The sequence below is a fragment of the Epinephelus lanceolatus genome, chromosome 24 (genome assembly GCF_041903045.1).
Source record: "Epinephelus lanceolatus isolate andai-2023 chromosome 24, ASM4190304v1, whole genome shotgun sequence".
Taxonomy (NCBI): domain Eukaryota; kingdom Metazoa; phylum Chordata; class Actinopteri; order Perciformes; family Serranidae; genus Epinephelus; species Epinephelus lanceolatus.
In genome coordinates, this window is record NC_135757.1 from 21,913,488 (window position 1) to 21,934,547 (window position 21,060).

A 21,060-nucleotide genomic window follows, 5' to 3' on the forward strand; every position below is an offset into this window, starting at 1 on the left:
TGGAATTAGCTATTATTGCCTAATTGAATTTTGGCTGCCAAATGTTTAATTAAATGGCAGTTGCAGGTTTACTGAATTCGCCCTGTATTTGTATAATGGCCGAGACCTGTGAGCAGATTATGGAAAACTGCTGCAGTTTGATACATTTTCTCTTCCCTCTATGGCGTTATAATGTGATCACAGTCTTTGTTTTCAGTCACAGATGGTTGAGAGCAACCAGGGGCTTGTTCGGCAATAGACAGCCGTGCTGTTACACTGGAGCTGATGGACCCATGAGGACTCAAGATGCCGATTGATGTCTCTACTTAGTATTGTGCAATGTACCTAAACTCATCTCTTTTGGGTTAAATAGAGCTATATGCTGCTGAAATGTGCCAGTGGAGACATTTATCTTGTCGGAGCCTCTATCTGGAGAATCAATGAAATATGTTTTTGCTTTTATACACTCCAATTAATCTCGTATAATGTCAGCTTTAGAAAAAAAAAATACCAGGACAGATGTTATTTGGCTGGATTTATGTTTGGAAAGTGTTACATAATATGCCTTTTTTTTTTTTTTTTTTTTTTTTTTTTTTGGCGTGGTCCCACAACTGTTTGTTAATGTCACGAGGGATTGTTCAGGCTATTTTATGACTGTACTTTGGATAAAAAACACCAGGAAGGCCTTGCTACAATCATTTTAGAAATGGAATATCTTATGCCAACCAAAAACTATGAGACTTTGAAAATACTTTTAAAGGCTAAAGTCTGACACCCTCTCACATCTGAAGATAATGCAAGTTTTTAGTCACACACTGACTTAAGACTTAAACTCGTCATCATGGAAGCACGCACCACTGAGGTAAAACTCTTATGATTATATTTCGACATCCAAAATTTGTTGTTTGGTGTAAGGGCCATGCCACTAGGCCGACAGTCGGCCATTGGTCAATGTCAGACCATCAGTAAGCAACTGTCTCCTCAGTTTTCATGGTGTGTCCCACACTGTTGTCACTACAGGGTGTCCGCGGGGTCTTAAAAAGTATTAAAAGTTGATAAATCAAATGTTGGAAAATTAAGGCCCTTAAAAAGTATTAAAAAGTCTTAATCGCGATTTTATGAAGTATTACATTTTCTTAGCATTCAAGCTTTGACAAAAAGTATCCATGAATGTATAATTTATTTTCCTCCTCGCGACTATTACAAACAACGATGTGTAGGTAGACACACTCGGACTGCCACTCGGGGTGGGGGCTGAAAAAAAAGGTCCAAAAAAGTTAATAACTTAAAAATTATGGCGAAAGGGTAGTTTCTTGCAAACCTAGAATTAAGATAAAAATATTCACAAACGAAAAAGCACTTCTGGTTGCTGATAAGTAGTGTTTAACTTTTGATTTAACACTAAAATTTAAAACTCTCGGCGCGCACTGCAGCGCAAGCAGACAGATGCACGACTCAGAGCAGCATGTGTCACTGACACCAGACACAGAGCGCAGCGGACCGGTGGAAAATGTCACTATCAGCATATTATTTTACATCAGTAAATCTATTTTATCATTATTTTGAGTCACATTGTTGAAAGAATTTAGTCGTCTGTGTTCAAGCAGGATAATAGGTCTCCATTCATTGCACGTCAGGCTTTCTATTTCCTTGTTGGAGATGTTTTCTTTTTTAATAACCAACCAAAAACAATCAATCAATTAAAAACACAAACTGGAACTGGAACATGAAATTTTATATGCCTAACAGACATTGCTTCTTGTTGTTTGAGTTTACATATGGCTAAAAGGGAAAAAAACAACCGTAAACAGACGGTATGATTAGTGTTGCATTCAAGGTCCCCCAAAAAAACGGGAGAAAAAAAAGGCTGAATATTCGAATTTTTTTTTTTTCACAATCGAATCCCGTGCCATCGAACGAAGCTTCAAATTTTTTGGGTCAGCCCTAAATCCCACATGTAAGGGGCTAGCCATAAGGTTGTTGTTTTCAGCAAGTTGGCCTTGAATAGCTGAGCTGTAGAGCTGTGTTACTTGTTATGACCTAAGGTATATTTTAATAAACCTGCCTTTGGTTTAATTTATTTTTTTTCATTTTATCTGGGTTCTGTTGTATGTTTGTGCTTAATAGATTTAATTGCAAACTACAACTGTTTAGTAAGTTAAAGATGCGTTGCTGCTAACGACAGCTTGAGGTGGCGATGAGGTCTTAAGGTCTTAAAAAAGTCTTAAAAGGGTACTGAAATTTACCTCAGGATTCCTGCATATACCCTGCACTAGTCGACCCCTTATTTTTTGGCTGATTCACAATGTTAAATTGGCGTTTGACGTGGTAGCTCAGTTCAGCTCAGTGCAGGAGAAGAGAAACCGTGAAGTGAGGAAAGTAAACAAACAACTAAATTCCAGAGGAGGTGATACTGACTTGATATATTAGGATGGATTATTTTTCAAGCCTGTGGCTGGTACGTCCCACTGACAGGAGGCCCCGGGGTAGACCCAGAACACGCTGGAGGGATTACATATCTTATTTGGCGTGGGAACACCTTGGGGTCCCCCAGAAGGAGTTGGAAAGCTAGCTGGGAGAGGGATGTCTGGGGTGCTTTGCTTGACCTGCTGCCCCCAAGACCCAGCCCTGGATAAGCAGATGAAAATCGATGGATGTTTTTTTATTTTTGCCATTGAGCTAAGAAACAGTTCATAATTGTTGTGCTATTGTTCGCTAGCGCACGATAAATATCATTTGTTTCAGCTTCAGGTTATGTTGTTCATGTGCTAACTTGCTAACTAGCATCTTGAATCTGTCCTATTGGTCTTCAAATTTCCCTTTTTTAATGACCAACACAGACTACAGCCACCTGATGGTATGGATGGTTATTTCCTCTCACACTGATGCAGAATGTACGTGCTGCTTGGTCTTAGGTTGTAGTATTTGAGGTGTGTTCAAGTGCAACTTTTTGGCTGAGACACAGGCGACGTAAGGTGACACAACAGTCTTTCTTCATCACCACTAGTTCTGTGATGTTGGTTTGGTGTCTGAAACTTAAGGCCAGCCTGAGCTAGACCCACTTCCTGCTTAAATTTTCTCCATTATTATACTTTAGGAATCACAACCACTATAATACTGATCATTATACACTCTTCTGGCCTCCTCAGTGTAAACAGAGCAGCATATGAAAGTTGAAACATGCTAAAAAGCTCCTTTTCCAACAGTCCCACTCTTTGTGTAGCAACCTGGAGGCTGCTCTGTCTCTCAAAGTGCTGTGTTAACTATACGCTAAGTGTGTGTTTACAGCAAATGGGGTTGGTGGTGGTGGTGGTGGGGGGGGGGCAGCCCACTCCGTGACAAAGTGTTTAGGTTGCAACTCTGTCTGATGGCTCGGGGATTAGAAAATCCCTTTTATGATTGATAGATTTATTTGTCACTGCTGTCTGGACGCGAGCGGCTTACACCCTGCCAAAGCCGGGGACCATTAATCAGTGTAAATAACGCTCTTCTTATACACATATCAGGAGTCCGTACGGGGAGACATTTGACATGGGGGAACGGCGGCGAAAGCATATTTGCAGCAAACAGGCGTGTGACCGGATGATCAGAAAAGTGGTGTGCAGATGTTGGCGAGGAGTGCTGCTGACGCCAACCAAGAGGAAATTGGTATTTTTTGCTGTGGGGCTCAGGTTGTAGAGTTTGGGACAGTGGGGCGTGATTTGATTAATGACTCTATATCGGACGTCCCCATGTTGAGGACGGCGTTTCTGAAATATCGATGGATTTATAATTTCGGTGATGATACAGGATTGCTGTTAAAATAGTTGTCTCACCTTTTGTGTGAAAGTTGCATTAAGTTTGTCTCCATTCCAATTTCAATCAGCCCCAAAAATGCAACACAATCCCACCTTTGTGTGTTTCACCATAGCCGGGTGATTATCACTCAATTAATTATCATTCTAAATACATCCAGGGCAAATACACATTGTGATGATTATCACACATGTTTAATGCACTGCATAACAATGGTCAAACATGTCTGCTGGATGCATTTAATCTCAGTCCATTGTTGTCCAAAGAAATGATCTGATTGGGCAACTTCTCCAGGGTATCACCTCACTCAGGGTTTGCTATTATCTTTGCATAAATGCACACCTTGTCATTATTTATTGCTTAATTAGCGCGCTGCTTAATTAAATCGGCATTAATCAAGGAGACAGAGGTGGCGCTTGGGGAACGCTTTACACATGTTAGCGATACTGTACTTTATTATCCAAGGAAACATAAATCAAGCGTCCCTCAGTGGAATTAACTGATAACAGTTGGTTGTTAGTGGGGGGAAAAAAAGAGTTGTGTCTGCACTCAGGTATCACCACAGTGTAATAGAGGTTTGTCATAGAAGTGTATGTGGGGAGAGCGGGCAACAAAGGAGACGTTATCACCTCATTTCTCCCTGGCAACACAAAGAAAATTAAGTCTTGTGCTGTGGTACGTGCCAAAGGACAGAGAGGAAAAGGTGATAACATTACAATCTCTCCTCTCTAATCTTTCCCGAGAGAGTTAGAAACCTAGCTGGTGTTGACATCTGATCTGAAACATCGTGCCCACACACTCCAGATCTCTCCACAGCCACCAGAAGAAAATGTTGGCATTACATAAACCATGAATATGTTACATTTGCATGTTTTATATGTACCATAACGTTTCTAAAGTGACGCAGTATATGAGCTGACTTTGTCATCGGGAGGGGATAGTGTATGGGTGTATGGTATGTAACCTAGGTGAGAGACCTGCCAAGGTGTCACCTAGACTAGTTGCCTGCCAAATTGCAGACTACTGTTTGAGACCAACAAACAACAAAACCAGCGAATCAATACTCTTTCCATCAACTTCTTAGGCTCAGAACATGAGTGTTTTGTAGTGATCCATTTGTGTTTTTCCAACATTTTGTTAAGGCTCCATTCATGTGTGTTTTGCAGCAAATCATAGGTGTGTTTCCACTTTCTTTTAAGGCTCCAATTGTAGGAATTTTGTAGTGACCTGTCAGTGTTTTTCCATCAGCTTTTTAGGCTCTAAACCGTGTTTTGTAGCAGCCTGTCGACATGTTTCCATTAGCTTTTTAAGGCTCCAAATGATGTTTTCTGGCAACCTGGCTCCAAACATGGGTATTTTGTAGCAGACTGTCTCTGTTTTTGCATCAGCTTTTTTAGGCTCCAGTTGTGTATATTCTGTAGTGACTCAGCTTGAAACGCTGTTTTGTAGTGACCCGAAGGTGTGTTTTTATCTGTTTTTTAGGCTTTAAATGTTGGTATTTTGTAACTAATGTTCTCTCTTTTTTATCAGCTTTTTAGGCTCCCATTGTGGGTGTACCAACCTGTCCCCATTTCTATCTGGCTTTTAGGCTCCAAACGGTGTTTTGTAGCAACACAAAGTTGTGTTTTCATCTTATTTATGGGCTCCAAATATGGGTATTTTGTAGCAAACTGTCTCTGTTTTTCCATCATCTTTTTAGGTTCCAGTTGTGGCTTTTGTTGCAACCCATCCATGTTTTTCCATCAGCTTTTTTAGGCTCTAAACTGTGTTTTGTGGCAGCCCTTAGGTGTCTTCATCCGTTTTTTGGGCTCCATACATGGGTATTTTGTAGCAAACTGTCTCCACTTTTCCATTAGCTTTTGAGGCTCAAAACGGTATTTGTCTATTGTCTTTTAGGCTCCAATTGTGGGTGTTTTGTAGCAGCCTGTCAGCATTTCTGTCTGGCTTTTAGGCTCCAAACATGGGTATTTTGTAGCAAAAGGTCTCTGTTTTTGCAACAGCTTTTCAGGCTCCAGTTGTGGGTATTTTGTAGTGACACATCTATGTTTTTCCATCAGCTTTTTTAGGCTTCAAACAGTGTTCTGTAGCCACCTGTAGGTGTGTTTTCATCTGGTTTTCAGGCTACGAACGTTAGTATTTTGTAGCTAATGGTCTCTCTTTTTCCATCAGCTTTTCAGGCTCCAGTTGTGGATATTTTGTAGTGACCCATCTATGATTTCCATCAGCTTTTTTAGGCTTCAAACGGTGTTTTGTAGCAACCCTTAGGTGTATTTTCATCTAGTTTTTAGGCTTCAAATGTAGGTATTTTGTAGCGAATGGTCTCCAAATGAGGTGTAGTGTCACAGTCTCACTGTGTTTCCACTGAGTTTTTAGGCTCCAATCTGTCTGTTCGTAGCAGTTCTTCTGTGTGTTTTGTAGTGACACATTAGATTTTTGGGCTTCAGTCGCTGGTGTTTTGTAGCCACCCATTGGTGTGTTTCTTTCAGTTTTTTAGGTTCAGTGTGGGTGATTTGTTGCAACCCGACAGCAGGGATAGTGCCATGAAAAGAGGTTGTTTTTTAGCAAGACAACAGCGAGATTGTGACTCCCACAGTATTTTCAGCCTAAACATCTTCTCATCAAAAGTCTTTTCTTGTTTTTTTTTTTGCCTAAAGCTAACTACACATTAACCACAGTGTTGTAGAGACATAAAGTTTCAATGTATCCACCACATAATAACATTCAGATGTAACATATCCATGGTTTGCAGAAACGTTCAATGCCAATATTTTTCCTGGCTATTGGGTTGCTCTCCAAAATTTGCCCAAATTTGGTGAAAACCCCCAGAATACATTTGGTTGGATTTTTAAGAACTCATCCATGTACAGACAAACATGCTCAAACACATGAATCATTTTTAATTTGCTTCAAAAATTTGTCATCTATGGAGGGGGAAAAAAAGAAATAAATAAAACCAATCTGTGAAAAGACATTTGAAGCTGAAAATGGTATTTGCTCTCTGCTGCATGTGTGGAAGTGGTAGACTCTGCAGGCTCCTCTCCCTTCACTCTCTCAATCTTAATGGAGAGGAGACAAGGAGTGCTCCCCTGTGGAGAGGGAGAGATAGGCGTGGGGAGGGCGGAGGGGGGAGTGTGAGTCGGAGGAGAAGGGGGAGGGAGGGAACTGACTGGAGGAGTCATCTCTGTGTAATTAAAGCTGTTTTAATGGGAGGTGCCAGGCATTGGAAGGGAGGTCAGTCCCGACGGAGACAAGCCTCAGAACAGCCAGCCCCATGCCCCCCTTGTCCCGCGAGGCGAGGTGGGCGCAAACTCTTCTTTTAGCCCGCTGCCACTAAGAGGATTTCACCGCCGGCCCTCATGGGGAAGGGCGCTTCGGTTAGAGGGGAAGGGGGATACGAATGGGAGCCCCTGCTATGGCACCATGGAAAGCCCTGATTAACTCCCTCCGCCAGTCCAAACCCCGCCATGCAAATGAAGGCAGCCCAGCGCTTTTATGAAGGGGGAAGCGCTTGTCAGTCAGGCTTGGCCGTCCCTTGATGTGCTTCCATTGTAATTCTAGGTGTGCTGGTTGTACCGTCTTAGATAGGAGAGCAAGGTTGATTCATCCCCATAGGATTGTTAAAAGGTGGATCCGCTAAGTTTTCAAAGTGACTCAAACAGGGGGGAGGAGAGGGGTGGCTAGCACTCTCTTGTCAGCTCTTTCTTAGCCCATCACAGACACTGGTTTTGAAGATTTTGCTGTCTGACTTTGTGATAATACATAATGGGGATTCTTTGACAGTATAGCCGTCCCTCGAGGACAGGAGATATGTTTGCACCCTGAAGGTATGGTCTGTGCATCGTTCACAGTCATTTAAGTGCTCTATTGAGCGAGGCTTCTCTCTTTTCATTAAGTGTTTCCACAGCCATTTGTAGGCAGATTCTTTACACTGTTAATTGGCGCTGTATAAAAGAGGTCAGTTGAAATTGTGCACCTCTCAGTGTTTAATGGAATACAAATAAAATATATCAGGGCGTTTAATAAATAAGCACGCAGCAAGTGTTGCCAAAGAAATCTTTGGGGTCATGGAATCACATTTTCAACCCGATTCAGTTCTATCTACACTGTGTTCTTTGGTCTTTCTCATGAACCCTTTGGATGCTGCATAAGAGCTAATTTGGAGATTTACTTAACCCTCCTAGCTGGCTGTAAAACCAGTGTGGGAGAAAAAGGCACTCCGTTTAGGAGCACACTGTAAATTAGGACCGGGAGGTATGTTGCAGTTTTCTGGGGTCACACACACAATTTTCTCTCGTCCTATTCTCCGCCTGTCACAGATTGTAGCTTAGCAACCTTTATAATGAGCCCTCCGTGACCTTGACGGGGCTTTTCCTTCTGCTCCGTCCTCCTCTTAATCACTGCCAATTCCCTCCAAATTTGACCATCATTAGGGCGAATGTCGAAGCCAGATTTTAACTCGGCTTTTTCTCAAACATGCCAATAATCTTCCTGACCTGCTGGGCTTGTTGGATCTACATTTTCTGACATCTTCTTTCTTGAGCGTGTTAAACATCTAAGAAACAGATCATCTACTTTATGGTGGTAAAACTCTTAAGCAACCACTATACTGACTTCATTTCCTTTCTTTCTCCACTCACAAAAGCTGTTTTCTCTTATGAAATCTGGACAATGTCAGGAGAATCTAGTCCATACATTGTCTCGAACTTCCTTGTTACACAGGCAACCTGGTCTCACTTCCAACTCATCAAATATAGATGGTTGGTCAGCAGCCCTTGGCGTCAGGTACAGATGCACAGAGCCACCCGCCAACCATATCAACACACAAAAGGAAATGTTTATCTACTGTTACCACTGAGGTAGCCAACATTACAGCTCAGCTAAGGATGCCATTAATGTTTATATCTTGCGCTGTCACGAGCACAAGCCTCTCATCCATAAGTAAATACACGCTTCCTTCTGTGCCTCACTCCCAACTTGACAAATACAGACGCTTGGTCAGTGGCTCCTGGCATCAGATACTGAGGCACTGAGGCACCCTTTAATGCCTATATGAGATGTACCGGGCGGCAGCATTCTTTGATGCTTCGTGCAACTACCGTGGTGTAAAGAGTGCACAGAGAAGGGGTGAGAGAGATGTATGGGTCAAACAAGCTCTGAACTTTTACCCAGGAGACTGCTGTTAATGTTGCATGTGAAACCAAAAGTAAATAAAGTTATTTTTATAACAGCATAATGTGCTAGTATGTGTACCATGCTACATTAGTAACATATGTCACCTGATGTTTTATTATATTAGTAGGCTATCAAACGTAGTTATTTTAAGCAAGTCCATGTTTTCTATCTAAACCTAACCACAGACTTTTTTTGTGTTGACACATGTTGCACATAGCAAGATATTGTGTCAAAAGCGTTTTCTCGTACTGGATATATTCTGTTTGGTTTAGGCAAGGAGTGGCCTCTGGGTAGAGCGTGTAGGAGGCAGGGCATGACGTGGATACACTGCAGTAACACAGCCAGTTCATAAACCAGTCTCTTGTCATTCCGTGAATTTGTCTGACGATTTCAGCTTCAGCCCTAACTGACCGAAATTCCAGAATCATCATCATCATCTCTCTCAAGTTAAAGACATTTTCATGACCATCTTAGTATGGAAGGATTACTGAATGGGCCTGCTAGGTACAGGTTGACAGGCCAAAGTGTAAGGGGGCCCCCTGGCATTCACTGGCAAAATATTACTCAATTCAGTAGTGCCAGTAGGATTATACTTCAAATACTTAGTAGGAACGTCCCGATCCAATATTTGGATCTTCGGATATTAGCAAAAAACGTGCATCGGCATCGGATCGGACTGCATGGAAAAATGCCAATCCAAGAACTCCGATCCAGTTTTTCACAAAATCCGGCCAGCCCAGCGTTCCGCGATTCAAGTAGTCCATTCCAGTGATCCGCTCCAGCTCTTACTATCAATCCACCAGGCCAGCATGCAGACAGCAGACACACAGGAAGAGTAGGAGGAGAAGCGGTCAACTTAGTTCACCAACTATTTGTTTTCTGCTCTTCTTTTTTGAGAGTGATATTTTTATTTGGTTTACACTCTTACTGTTTAAGTAAAGAGCACTGATGGCATTGTTTTGGGCACAATTAGTGAAACTGGAGCCATGGATGGACTATTGCTTGTTTAAACAGTTGTACAATATTGTGTGCCTGTGCACCAGGCTGGCACTGACACTACAAAAATAACTGAAAAGGAAAGGCTGCATTGTTTGTTAAATGTCAACAATGTCTTGTGGTGTTAATCTATTTTTTACTTATTAGGGGGGCAAAGCACAAGTGTGTGGAGTCTTGCTACTATTTTAATTTCAATGTTAGACATTTTAAAGATTTCTTGTGTTGATTTATTTTCTATTTATTCAGGGGCCAAAGCAGCCAAAGCAAACCAGCTATATTTTTTATTTAATGTTAATGTTCAAGTTTAAAGTTTGTTTATTTAACCCTGTTAACAATAAACGGGTCAGTTTCTCATACCAACTGTTGTGGATCATTCTACCTAACCCGATTAAGTAGTTTTTCTTGTTAGAGTAATATTGCTTGATCAAACCTTTTCTAACATAACTGACAACAAAATAAGTGAATATGTATAATACGCGCTTGGATCGGATTGGTATCGGTATCGGCCAAAACTCAAAGCTGTAATATCAGTATCAGATCGGAAGTGAAAAAGCTGGATCGGGACATCCCTAATATTTATACTGCAAAACGGCCTCTGCATCAATTCCAGTGTCATGATAGATGGACATGTAGCTGGCTGCTAGCCTCTGTTGATGTAATGTTTGGGGGGTTGCATATCTGTGCCCAGGGACCAATTGTCTGATAATCCACCCTTGCGTCTTCATGTAAGTGACCCCTCTTCTTCATCTTCGGGTGTTTGTTTTCTTCTGGTTTTGCATGAGCTGCATGATAGAAATGTCATCAACATGCCTTCATGCCTGCTGTGAAATTTTTCAGCCAATTACCTATTCTATTCTATCATATTCTATCGGACATTACACAAACTGCGTACTAGGGAGCTGGCAGGTTGAAGTCTGTTTGATGTCCAATCCAACTGATTTGGACATTCACGTTCTCACATACAGCTCCTACAATGTCTACATAATTTCAGGTTTTCAGTGCATGTGTGAAAGGGGCTTAACAGTCATCTGTAACAGTGAATGTAAGAAAAACGTGTGCTCTTCCTCACCCCTGGCAGAGCACTAGTCTTTATTTTAGGAGAGGACTTGAAATGAATCGATGGCAACTCTCCCGTCTCCCGCATTTGTCATTTGGTAACGCACTTGACCTCATAATCAGAGTGCCGACGCAACAAGGCAGCAAACAAGTTATGTCATGTTATCAATTTATCCAACATGACAAAGTAATAACAGCAATAAATGAACATGTACTTTGGAACGGCGGCGTTGCAAATTGAAATGCTGGAGTGTGAGATGTGCCTCTCGCCAAAAGAAGGAGCAATGAAGATGATGGAAAATCTAATATGAAGGAAGACAAGTGTTTACATTGCAGCTCTGTGCGTTTTACATCCTAAGTACTCTCTGTCTCTTTGTTAGCATCCCCAGGGCTGCTTCCACTGTTAGCAAAGAATTGAGTTATAGTTCCAGGTCTGCGCAAGGTGAGGAGCACTGTGAATGCAGCGAATAAAACACGATCTGGTGAAACAATACTGCAAATTGATATCATTTGGTTGCATTTGGTTGATTTTGCACAGCCTGTTGGGTGTGTTTTTTCAGTTCAGTTGGTTCCAGTTTGAGAGTCTAAATCAATCCATCAATCACAGAAGAAAATGATTTCAAAGACGGTTTGACTCAAGCTGGAATACATCTCGATACATATTTCATGCCTCTGACCAACCTCTGAAGTCACTCTCATTTGACATCAATTCTCTGTGCAGTCCACAAAGGCCTCTGGCAGTTCACCTGCACACAGGACAGGCTGGTCGGCTCATACACGGCCAGTCCTTCTTTATTCTCAATGCCCCGGGCACTTCACAGTTCAGCAGCTCTGCACACCAAACAGCACATCAGCCTGACAAATACAGAAGACTGAGAAAACACCATGTTCTCCGCTGTGTTTATTCACACGCCGCAAGAAAGCCAACAGACCACATGTAGGAGCCACCTGGAATCATGAAAGGAGGCATCAGGGAAACTTATAGCCAGCTTGAATCCCCTGTACACCTGCAGGTCTGGGATCAGATCAGGCCAGAGACCTCTCCTCCTGTCTCCTGTGTGTTTTTGTAAAGAAAAAGGTAGACTGATGGAAACAATCAAAGGACAGAGTGTTATAGTCATTTTCTCTTACTCGTAAGGAACTTTGACTAGGTTAACTTTATCAGTTATTTAAGATTTTAATGCCAGTAGCTTCCAGTTAATGTTGGGGGGGGTCCATGTCATTGGTCCGATAGCCCATTGGTCCGACATCGCATTAGTCCGATGGTCCGCGGTGCTGAATGGCTCCCGGCGGGCGATTTTCTACCTTGATGGTGCGCTCTAGGTCAGCTGGGAAAGGCTTGAGGTGAAGTAGGCTCACAGCTTATGTGTTTGTCACTTTCTTTTTCATTTTAACCCACACCATGATCTTTTCCTGACCCTAACCAAGTGGTTTTTGTGCCTAAACCTAACCAGACCTTAACCACAGGGCATCATGATAATTTCGGAACGGACTTCGGAACAATGGGTTTAATATGGTCGGAACAATGGGATGTTGGATCAATGGGCTGTCGGACCAGTGGGCAGTTCCCTGTTGGGGCCTCCATTTTCTAAAAAGTTATTGATACAGATCTTTTAATCCTGCAAAAAAAAACCTGGTTTTAATATTGATCAGGGATGATACTTAGAAAAAAATTCAAATGTTTGACACAGTTTTTTTTAAAGTTTTTTTCTCAGTACCAAAACTGACCTATTTGTTCATTGTTTTCTTGACAAATAACTTTGGTGCAGTTTTCTACAACCTTTAGGCAAACATGGTTCTGACCATGACCATTATCTTTGCCAAGCGTCAATCAAGTCGTTTCGGGTGTCAGATCAGAAATTCTCCTGACATTTTTCATTTAGAATGGATACATTTTTTATATCTATATTTTATATATATTTTGGAAGATTACAAACCTATCCCAGAGCTAATAGCTAAGCTATTAAAGTATCATGCCATTGTTTCAATGGCTTATAAATCTGAAAATTCCAATCATTTGAACAATGTTGTAATGGACAGCCCAGTGTCCCGAAAACAAACGTGCATTGCCCCAATGGGCCGATTCTCCAAAAATGTACTACTCACTTCACTTAGCCTGAGTGTCAGACTGAAGCTCCCAGAACCTTCAGTCTGACATCGCCTCCATTGAAGGCGATTTACAAGGGGGGGGAATTTGATTTTTCCCTAACCAATCAGTAGAAATCAACGACTCACCCAGAATCTGACATCATTAGTATCCATGCCTCGGGGGTGCCAAAAACAAGCGAGCATTGCCCATTTAAAATGTCTCTGTCGTCGTGCATGCCCAGCTGCATCACCGTTAAATCCAGTTTAGCAGCTTCCTTAATTTGGTCCTCCATTAACGTGAGTAGTGGCGAAATACCTCAATAGCATCGTTAATGTGGTCTGTAGGATCTGTAGTGGTCGCCATTGTTGCTATCCTCACCAGTTACCCACCGGCGCACAGCTTGACATCAGCGTGGCGCTGATTGGCTAATCGCTAGACCTGCTCCCACCCCCAGCGTTAATTGGTCCTTCCATCGTTTGGACAAGATAAATCACAAATTCATTGCAGTATGCCAGACCAGAGATGCAAGCCTACTCAGATGAGTGGGCGGGGTCTATGGGCTGGAACCAGGCTACTACTCACTCCTAAACAGAAGCACATGGCTGATTATTAAAAAGAATTATTCAATGCCATTTATTACGCAGTGGCTAATGGTGGAGTAGAAATACAACCAATCTTGATTACAGTCTCAAAGAGGAATTAAACTCATGAAAGTGGGAAACAGAAAAAGGTGAGGACAACAACAAGAGAAGTAGCAGCACCAGAGTTACTTGCCTTGAGGACGCAAGTGTACAGTGATTGGTCGATCACATGAGCCAATGCAGCACCAGCAACTGCCGTTTTTAAAAACCTGTTAGCCAAAACAGACAACTCTTTACTGAGCATATATGTGACAAATGAAAATACAACGTGATTATGACTTGTCAAAGTGAACCGGCGTAGGTTGATTTATGCCACTAGGTAGGTATGTGGTTTCTCTGGGAGCTTTCCACTGGGCCAACCTGGTCTCACTGCAAAGTTGTCAAAGCCAGCTCTTGGTCGGCCAGCCAGCATCAGACGCCGACAGAAAAAGCTGTCCTTTTACATTGGAAAGAGATGCAGCCAGTCACCGTTATTGTCTAATGGCATCGAGAGGAAACGTGGCGGGACAACAGTTACGACAGTGGAAATACGAGTAGGTTGGGCAGGAGGATGGTGGATTGGTCCAACAACCACAGACTTTTAACCGGGAGGCTGGTGTTTGCTCCACATTAGATTGTAAAGCCAAACCCTGTTCTTTTTTCCTAAACCTAACCATGTGCTTTTGTTGCCTAACCCAATCACTTGTGTGTGTTTGCAAAATGTAACCACATGCGTTTATTGTTGAAGGAAAAAAAAACATCAATTTGCGGTGTTGTAGGCCTACTGATGTAGTGAATTTATTTTGAAAGAGACTGTATGTAAAAGGTAAATTTAGTGTGAAAACGGAAGTGTAGTGTCTGTTTTGAAAATAGGCAAAGCATGTAACTTGGCTGAATTTGACATGGCATCCCAGAACATCAACAACCAACGCACCAGGTTACCTTCCACATTGTAACTCGATGTGAAAAGTCCATAACCAAACGTCTATTTGTGACGAGGTTGGAGTTAGAATGTGTTGACTAGGCAGTTTCCCTAAGACAGTCCCCAGAACTGTTTCTCCTGAATAGACCTACAGTAAGGGTATTTTAACCCAATATACAGTAAATAGCTGTAATGCACCCCCCTGTAAATAGATGATATGGGTCAGAGTTTGAAGTTGGTTAAGATGTGGAGGACTCTGACAGCAGTCCTTTCCTCACCTGGAAAACCAATCTACTTCACATTTTCAGTGAAATCTGATACAATGCTATTAGCATTAGCAATGATCAAGTGGTTTTGTGAAATCCTACCTAGAAGTAGAAATATAAAGTCTTGCTAGTTTGCTACTAGTAGTTCATTCTCAACATGAATGTGGCAATAATGTATTGATGAGAAAATGCTTCTAATTTTTTTACTATTTATTTTGCCTTAGGGGAGGGATATACAACTTTTAATGGTTGTATTTTGTATTTATTTAAAATACCCTCTGAACCCCAAATCCCGCTGTCAAGTTAACGTGTCTACATTTGAAATTTTGCATTCTGGACTTACTAAAACATTAAATCCTGAACTATTGCACGCATGACAATAGTGAAAAAAACATGGCATTTTTTCAACACAGTCTCACTCTGATGTCACATTGCGGCATCTGACATGAATGAAAAAAGCCCTCATTTCACCGCATTGATATGCAGCCAGTTGCCGTTTCAGTTTAACAGCACCTGGCGGGGTCAGGGGGAAAAGTGGTGGGACAAGAACAAAAATTAAGGTGGCAAAACGCCGAGCAGGGCGGATGGGTCCAACAAACATTGACTTTCACCTGGAAGAGCGATGTTCGCGTCCCGTAATATTGTAAAGCCAAACCATGTTCTTTTTTCCTAAACCTAATCACATGCTTTTGTTGCCTAAACCCAACCACCTGTTTGTTGTTGGAGGGGGAAAAAAAAGGTCAATTTGTGGTGTTGTTCGGACATAGTGCATTTATTTTGAAAGAGACTCTGTGTGCAGTGCCCATTGCTAATGCCAACATTGCCAATTGCTGTAACGTCATTTCACATAAGAAATCAGCTGTCTGTTTGCGTGATTGCTCTCACTCATGTGCTGTTTGGTTATTTCATTTGCTTCAATAAGTACATTTGTTGTATATAAATAAATATGGTTATTTGTGTTCATTTCTTCTGAGTCACTCATGCAAGCTCAAAAAAAATATTGGTGGTTTTGGGGAGGAGCAAGTTAAAAAAAAAAAAAAAAAGCCAACCGCCTACTCTGATAAATAAAGTACAGTCTTTTTTTGTTTGTTTTTGGCTTTGCTTTAAATTTAGCTGTTACATGCATTGTGTAGTAAAGAGTTCCTGGGAACAGACTATTTACTCTCAATCTGATTGGCTGTCAGTGAAAATTCAAAACTTTAATTATATAGCAGCTAGCACGTGAGGAAGGAGGGGGTTCTGTTAAACACAAAGTCTAAAAGTATAATAATGATGACAACAGTGATGACCAGCGACGATGACCAATAATTATTTGCATGTCATTTAACACCTGCTCTCTCCCACTCATGCCACTACCAGACCTCCCAACTTCCATCCGCAGCCTCAAACAGTATCTGAAGCTGAAAGTATACCCTGTCATCTTTAGCTTGTAATTGCTCGACTTGCCATTGCCCCTCCGTTCTCCCGGGCTCCGGCAATTACAGAAAATACAATGTGGCTTGGCTTTTTCTCGCGGGCTGTAGAATGTATATACTAATTCGCAATAAAGTGCTACAGCTGTCAGTGCATTTTCTGCTCGGTTACTTCAATAAATTGGAACTCCGAGTAGGGAAAAACGTGAATATCGTATTATGTGCTTCCCACACTAGACGTGGGGACTCCTCTCGCAAACACAATTTGAACAATCCCATTTTCCTCAGATGAGAAAATGTGACTTGTCGTGGCAGAGATAGACAAACGCGGATGCCTCAGCATCTTAATAATGGATTTCACTTTTCAGGAAACAATTATTACAGACTAGAAATAAAACAGCACAGTTCTGATAGGTTTCAAATTATGTAAATTGACAAGAACAAAAGTGCTTGATTACAGTTTGTCTTTGTCTCTTAGAAGTGACCTGCTTTACCTGATTACATATATTGTCTAAGACTGCTGGTGTGTATGGTCTGTTGCTGTGTGATCGGTCCTCTGGCTTGACCCTTACCCATGATGCTTAGAACAGCTTCCTCATTGTTTAGTATCAATGATGGCCGGGGCCAGCTGGAGGGTCAGCTTCCAGATGATTAGCCATTTTTTCCCCCCTCACCCAGTCTCCCTTTCTCTCTGTTTCTCAGAGCTGCTGTCATTCACATCTGTTCCCAATGGCTTATTCGGCTTGGAATCTGAGCCGGCCAGCATCCGGAAGCGCCGCGGCCGCAATCCAGAAACGGTGCCGGAAGCGTCTGAAATCAAGGCTCTAATGATGCCACTGCATAATGCAGGATCTGCAGGGTGATGATGATGCGGGGAGGAGGAGAAAGGAGGGGGAGAGATGAGGAAAGAGGGGGTACCCAGCAGCCAAATGAAAGCAGAAGGACTGAGAGGGAAGTGGAGCCAGAGTCAGTGTTAGCAGTGTTGTTCTGTAACTGCATGGCGTTAACAGCTGCCCCTGCCATTAACACAATGGGAGAGAGAAAGAGAGAGCTCCTTGTTAGGGATCATTTATTAACTGAGATCATCTTTTCGTTAGCCTTGGGGTAATGACTAATGTCAATGGCAAATTTCACAGTTGTCTAGAGAAATGAATTAGATTTGCAATAAAAGGCCCCTTGGCTTGTTGTACATGCTCATTTGCTGGAGTTGGTGAACTTGGAGAACTGTAAAGAGACCAAGGTTCCTGGCTTAATATCCTCTCGCTTCTCCCCTCCTCCCCCTCGCCAGACACTGACCTTTTTCTCTCATTATCAGGAAAAAAAAAGGGATCTAGATAAAGAAGCGTTACAGTATGCGCCATAACATCATTACGTCGCATTCAGCAATGCAAATGAGACCTATAGATTGTGGCATCACCGCCAATGTGAGCGTTTAGCGCACACACACAAGCTGCGTGGGACCCGACCCTGACAGACTCGATTCAGCTGTTTGTGCATCTGTGTCTGCGCAGTTCAAAGATTAAGACTCGGGCGTATTCTTTAATCCGCCCATTGAGCAGTAGCAGAGTGTGGAGACAGAATGGAGTGGGTACAATGACCCCCTGTTGGTGGCGACTCACGCCATCGCCGACGCTGCTGACGGCACCACAAAACCGGCCCTCACCTACGCTCAGCCCCCTCCTTTCTGACCCCCCCTTACAAAAGAACCTGTCAGGATGGGAACTCCCCCCCCCCCCCACACACACACACACACAGAAACAAACCCTCCACCCTACGCTGCTGTCATCGCCCTTGGGGGTACCCCACTAAGAATAGTGGACCCCCAAAAAACGGCACTCTTTCTCCCCTCTCTGTGTCTCGTTCCCTTTTCTCCCCACTCCTTTCTTTACAGGACAGATGACACAATGCGGTGATTCACACGGGGCTGGGCACTCACATACTGTAGGCAGCCTCTATTGGCCCATGTGTGGCTGGCTCGCAGCGTGGGGTTAATTGCGAGCAAGGTTAACAAAATAGGAGACAAAAATCAGTTTCAGAAGAGGCCGGGGACCCAGGAGGCTGCACTGAGATGAAGTGGAGCCCAAAAACCGTGTGTGTGTGTGTGTGTCTCTGTCTGTGTGTGTGTGTGTGTGTGTGTGTGCGTGTGTGTGTGTGGGCAGACCTGGGTCAGATATTATTTGCAAATAATTCTTGCTGTTTGTCTGTTTGTCAGGGTGACGAGATTTCAGACAGAGTAACGGGATTTAGAAAATAAACAGTAACTTTATAAGGTTACAATATGTTTAACACTTGCCTATTTTCACAACCAACAAACACAATAATGATGTTTATGTTTATCAAACCAATCCAAGTCAAATATTCACTGTCCTTTTAGCTCTGTTTTGGTCTCCACCCACTCCTGAGGGAAATATCTGTGTCTTCAGCTGCTAAATTCTTCACTATGTTCACTCGTAAGTGTTTAACTTTGTCTGTCCCTAGTAGGGCTGCCCCTGACTAAGAATTTTCCTAGTCGACCAACAGTTGTCATTTAGAGCCATTAGTCGACGAGTCGCCTGCATGTTTACGATATTAATTTAATTATTAAATAATATATTTTGGGTGGGGCAACACAATAGTTTGAGTTGAAGGTGTGAGAAAGAATAGTGTCAGTAACATTGTTAACACTGTGCTACATTACAGAGAAATACAAAACCGTACTAATGAAACTTCATTAATATAGGCCTATATTTTATCTACAAGTGCACGTCACACACTGAGCGAGCCGCCTGTTATGCAGACGCTGTCGGCAAAGTAGTAATGACTGTGCTAAGTGGCTAATGGGCATGTAGCTACTTCCATGTTTCAATGATACGTCATGTTTGTAGTTGACGAATGACAGGCAAATGTTTGCCTGCAGAGTTTACATATCACCTTAGGTTCGTTCCTCCTCAAATTGATCCCACACTCTGGATTTCCTGCCCAACATCTTATTAACTAGGTTGTGGATTAACCGCAGGTACCAGCCCTGGAAATTAACGTGATCCTGGCTGACTGCTGAGTGAAGCCACTTCCTGTGTCTGTCCTTTCAAATTAAATTCCCACATGGTCCAGTCATATAGGTTTTGATTGATTTTGACAAAGCGCATCTCTTACTAGAATTTCATGTTAGTTCTTCTGGTCAACTAATGTTTGGTCAACTAATGTTTGGTCGACTATTAGGGGGCAGCCCTAGTCCATAGTTTGGTGCTGTGCACGTAATACACAGCTGGTTTATCAGACTGCCTGTGGTTTCTGGAAAAAAACCTGTTAGGTTTAGGGGCCATAAAATCAAAACAGTGAGCTCATGTTCCATAGATGAGGGGAACCTTAGAGTTGGGTGTTAATTATCTAATTATCTCCACCAGGCATAAGCAGCTAATCTCACAAACTACTGGACCAGTCAGCCAAATATTTTGTGTTCACATTTATGGCTATATGCTCAAAGACCTTTCATGGTTGCAGTAATTCACACTGGTTAAAAACCTGTTTCATTGACATCAACAACATCTCACTCCTCTTAACTGGCCAGTAGGGTATGTAAGTTTTCTGGAAATCGGCCTGGCCTTACCATCTATTGCAGGACTGTTTTTGGCCTTCGTCCTGGCTCAAAATGTTTGGCCTCATTTTGAAGAGGAGCACCTGCAGATTAATTCATTCCTATATATATTATGATCCACCACAGTTAGGTATGTTAAGAGACATTTGCTTCCATTTTAATTGTAAGGGTGCCAGGAGCAACAATTCCACTGGGTGTAGGTGCGCAACATTCCAGCGTTACACCGAATTTTGTGAACCATCCAAATCTTTGACCCATCCTGTAAACGGTAACCCTAACCACTGAACAACCCAGAAGACTTAACATTGTTTAAGGGGGTCTAGTACTGGGTCACAGAATCTGATGGGTCACAGATTTACACTGGCTGCCACTGAGTTTTGTTCTGTCCGCTGCACAGCATGATAACACACCGAGAGCATTTCAGAAGTGGAGCGTTTTGTCGGATTTTGGCAATGTGGTCGTTTTATCTTGATATTTGTGCTCAGCCAGCAAGCAAAACTGTAAATGTTCGCTGGTTTCAACTTCTAATATATGAAGTTTTTTTTTCTTTTCTCAGTTTTATATCATTGTAAATGATAAAGGTTTGGGTATTAAACTGTGGGTTGGATAATATAAGCAATTTGAAGATGTCACCTTGGGGTCTGGCAAATTGTGATGGGCACTGTTTTGTTATGATCTAGTTAAAAATATTGATAATGAAAATAAGCATTAGTTGCAGCCATACTTAATGTGCTATAATCAGAAACAATTTCTTTTTCACCTTTATTCAACCAGGTTAGTCCCTTGAGTTTGAGGCCAAAATGGCAGATAGATAGAAAAAGAGTAACAATTTGTATTCACTAAGGCACAAATTATTTTCCAAAGCAGGGTGAAAAGACAAAAAAAAAAGGATGTGATTTGCATTAATGGATACACAACGCTGAGTATTTGTAACATCAACATACCGTGCAGCATTAGTACAGTACAGTGCCATAAAGCCTCAGCTGTGTGTTATTAGGGTGCACTATAGCAGTCAGTCACTTACTGTACAGTTTCTTCACAATTGCATTTTTGAAAATGGATGTAACATTTAGCTGTTAATACCAGCTGCTGGAGTGTTCGTCTTCAGATGATTTAATTGCCCGGCAATTTTCTCCTGTCAAAAAAGCAATGTGCACCTCGGATGAAAACGAGCGAGCG